Raw genomic sequence first — 4813 nt, 5'->3', positions numbered from 1 at the left:
TCACAGGAATAAATTAGTTTTTTAAAGTATATTCAAATAGAAAACTATTATTTTAAGTTGTAATAATATTTCACAATATTACTGTTTTTTCTGTATTTTTGATAAAATAAATGCAGGCTTGATGAGCAGAAGAGACTTCTTTCAAAAACATTAAAAATAGTAATGTTTCCAAACTTTTGGTCTGTACTGTATATTTTTGGTACATTTATGGACTGCTGAAAAAGTGGCCAGCTCTGATAAACTCTATTGATGATGACGATCCTGGACATATGAAATGTACCATATTGTAAAGAAAGACTAATGAAAACATAAACTCGTGCTGCACATTTGCTGCTGTTCCCGGTGTGCTGATGATATATCTGTGGATGAATATAGATGTATTACAGTGTTATTACAGCTGATAACCTGGTGTGTGATCCGCAGGAGAACGATGATCTCGACTGAACTCTCCTCCGGTCGCGCGGCTAAAGATCAGCCGGAGAGTTTTCATAAGAACTTTCATAAGAGCCATGAATGAATCACCGAATGGCCAGAGAGATGAAGAGCAGTAAGTGTCTGTAAAGAGAGCGTGCGCTCCTGAATAAATCATTTCCCATGATGCTCCAGTGACCGAGCGAATGCTAACGACTGACGCTCGTTACTGATGCTGCCTGATGAATGACAATGATGCTCAGTTAAATACTAAACTTCAGCTTTCCTGGGATTCCACTGACCCCCAACGAACATTCATTTAACCAGTCGTTATTTCTGATGATATAAACACATCATACAGTCACTAAATCCTGTAATGTTTTCACCGTGTAGCAGAACTACAGAAAACTACAGACAAGACAAACCTCTGAACTCACGAGTGACGTGTTTTACTTTAATTCAGAATAAACGTAGCTTTGTATTGTTAAACTGTTAAATTGATTTGTTTTGCAGTATGTACTGATGAACATTAAATATCACTGCGATTACTTTGTACATTTTTGTTTGTAAAAGTATATTAACTAAAAGTCAAGAAATACATGGAATGGATGAATGTTGAGGCATTAAATTAATTAGACACAATTCTTTTATAATTCAAAAATATCATATATGGAAATACATATTATTGTAAATATTTACTATATAATATTTAAAATGACATTTAACAATCATAATATATTTTTATGTAAACTTTGCTTGTTTTCTAATTGTTTTTATTAAAAGAAACCAAGCGTGTTGATACATTTATACAAAACTCTTAAAATTCTTAAAATATTAAATTTTATATCTTCATTTTCTGTATTTTTTAATTGTAATTTTAATTACAGTTTAATTAAAATTATATATATATATATTCATTTTCGTAAATACAGCAGAAATACTGAAAAAGAAAAAAATATAATTATGATATTTATTTTCAGGTATTTGTGCTGTATTTATGAAAACATTGCTTGTTTTCCAATTGTTTATATATTAATAAAATTAAAGCGTTGATATATTAAATTAATTACTCACAATTCCATGAAACTCCATGAAGGGGAAAGAAATATGATTTAAATTTATATCTTGATTTTATGTGGGAGTTTTAGCATTTTTAAGTTAGATTAGAGAGTGTTTAGATAGAGTTATAATAATATATTAATTAGAAAGGTTTTAGTCATCCTGAGGCCCTGCCCCTAGAATCCTGCACTTCTGTAACTTTATTTTAAAACCCTGAGAGAAGCTGAGAGTTTGTGTGAGGAGGAAGGTGAAGTAGATCAGGCTGATTTGGAACGGAGCGTAATCTGCTCTTGAACCCTGAGCGTGTCGCAGGTCAGACAGTAACACGTGCTGAGAATACAGAGCAGTATTATCTACGGCCGTCAGCTCATCGCCTGCTGAATAAAACAAATAAATCATGCTTTCTCTGGCTCTCTTCCAACATCCAGTCAGCTGCTCTGCTGTCTACATAGGGAGCTCCCTTACTAGACAGCACTGAACTGACAGTTGAGCAGCAAGATCACAGCGCATCCCAGTTCTCATAAAGATGTGTTCTGTGTCCTCGCGTCCTTCCGAGTTCATTCTGTCAAGGGAGAACACGAGAACATGAGTCCGTTCTTTGCATTCTTGGAATTGTTAAACAGCTTATGTTTCTCTCTCGGGCCGGAGAGGATCATGGGAGATCAACACACAGACACTTAATGGAATCCGGCTCTCTTCACTTCTCCTCATTTATTTCCCGTCCCATCCCGCTTGATGGATCGGGCCATCAGTGAGAAATAATTACCGGCGCTCTGGAGGCCAGTCTGACTGAATGCAGCATCAGTGAGGGGTCATAGGTCGAGTGCTCTTAGCAACATTGTTCTTCCACAGTCGTTCAAGTCTAACTGAAGTACATTCAGCGTTTACACCTCAGCAGAGATTTCAGTCTGTGTTCACAGTCTGAGGAACAACTGCAATTATTTTCTGTGGGGACTATAACCCTAACCCTAATCTCAAAACATCCCAATTCAACACTTCTGATCTTAAAACACTTTATGCTCCTTAAAGGTTAGAGTCGAGAAAAAACAAAAAGAAATTCATTGATTAATTTAGAATTAAATACACTTGAAGAAACTGTGACATTGTAAACATTTGTGACATGAAATTACATACCGTTCAACATTACATCTACCGTTCAGTAAAGACAGTTATAATGTTAAAAGAATCTGATAATTATAATGTTACGAAAGATGTTTCATGTTACCAAAAAAATTCAGACATTTATAATGTAACAAATTACATTTATAATGTTACAAAAATGGACATTTGTAATGTAACAAAAGACATTTATAATGTTACAAAAACTGACATTTATAATGTAACAAAATACATTTATAATGTAACAAAAGACATTTATAATGTTACAAAAATTTACATTTATAATGTAACAAAATACATTTATAATGTAACAAAAGACATTTATAATGTTACAAAAATTTACATTTATAATGTAACAAAAATTGACATTTATAATGTAACAAAAATTGACATTTATAATGTAACAAAAGACATTTATAATGTTACAAAAATTGACATTTATAATGTAACAAAATACATTTATAATGTTACGAAAGACATTTATAATGTAACAAAATACATTTATAATGTAACAAAAGACATTTATAATGTAACAAAAGACATTTATAATGTAAAGACATTTATAATGTTACAAAATACATATATGTTACAAAAAAATATATTAATAATATAACAAGACATTTATAATTTTAGAAAAAAAAATGTGTTTGGAAAATTATTCTGGTTTTACCTTTAAATAAAGTTAGTTTTTCTTTCCACACTGGCAGATATTTGTTCTTGTTTTCAGCATAAACTCTCTTCATTTTGGTTGATTTTTCATAAAATAAGATTTAATATCTAATAGACCTAATAATCATTTTACCTCTTAAGTAAAAGTATTAGATATTTGTATCAAAACACAAGACAAAAATACTAAGAAAATCATTCACAAAAATATTGTGCAGCACAACAGTTTTCAACATTGATAATAATCAGAAATTTTTCTTGAGCAGCAAATCATCATATTAGAATGATTTCTGAAGATCATGTGACACTGAAGACTGGAGTAATGATGCTGAAAATACAGCTGCGCATCACAGAAATAAATTACACTTTAACAGAGATTCACACAGAAAACAGCTGTTTTAAACTCTAATAATATTTCACATTTTCTTCAGTTTTTACTGTATTTTTGATCATATAAGCAGCATATGAAAGTTGGTTTCTTCAAAGCCAAACTCTGACCCGCTCAGCTCTGTAATCTCGGATGGCTTTTTAAGTCTGACAATGAAAAAGCTTGAACAGAAGCCTATTTCAGCAAACACACAGTTCTGCAATTTCTGATATGAAATATAATTCCTCCCTATCCAGAGATTGTTTTCTTATATTATTCTGACACATGAGTCTAATATCAGAACAGAGCGATTCAATTTAGATGGAACATGATGGATTCTGAAGATCTGAGGAGATTCTTTTAACCCTGTGTCGTTTGTCACGAGAACAGACAGAGTCTTCTGAAGCTTTAAATGATGATCAAACTGATCCGATCAGAGCTGATTGATGAACTACAGAAGCACCGAAACACCTGATAAACTCCACAGTAAAGAGCTGTGATGCATTTCATCAACACACACAACAAACAGATGAGTTTGTAGCATTTATTTTACTATCAGTATATGTGCTGATAAATGATTCTACAGAATTCATAGCAGAGTCTTGTCAGTTTCTGACTGATGTTTGGACAGCAGATGTTTGTATGAATGTGGATGTATTACCCATAAGCATACAAGAAAAGAATACTTTGTTTTGCTTATTAATTGTATCCAAGTTTCATATAATTAAATATTATAGTGAATAAAAAATACATAAATATGCCATTTTGTACTGTATTAAAATGAAGGTATTTATATATATATATATATATATATATAAATTTTTTTTCAAGTTTCATCTTAAATTTAACTTTTGTGGCTTTGCTTATTTATAATTAAATATTTTATATCAATTAATAAAATTGGTGCTTTATTATGTATCATTTATTATAATTATTGTTAATAAATAAATATAATGATATAAAAATAATATAATAAAATATATTAATTTATATATATATAATGTTAATAATTAAAAAAAAAATTATTATTATTATTATTATTATTTTAGATAAAGGCTCCTGCTAAATGACAATGTATTTGACGTATGACAGAACAAATAAAAATCTACTATCTTAAACAGTTTCAGGTGATTTTTGGATGAGAATATGAGCGTCAGCTTATGAGTTTATGTTCTTCATTGAGAAACATGG

This window comes from Cyprinus carpio, unplaced genomic scaffold (genome assembly GCF_018340385.1).
Source record: "Cyprinus carpio isolate SPL01 unplaced genomic scaffold, ASM1834038v1 S000006754, whole genome shotgun sequence".
Lineage (NCBI taxonomy): Eukaryota > Metazoa > Chordata > Actinopteri > Cypriniformes > Cyprinidae > Cyprinus > Cyprinus carpio.
This window is presented reverse-complemented; position numbering follows the sequence as displayed.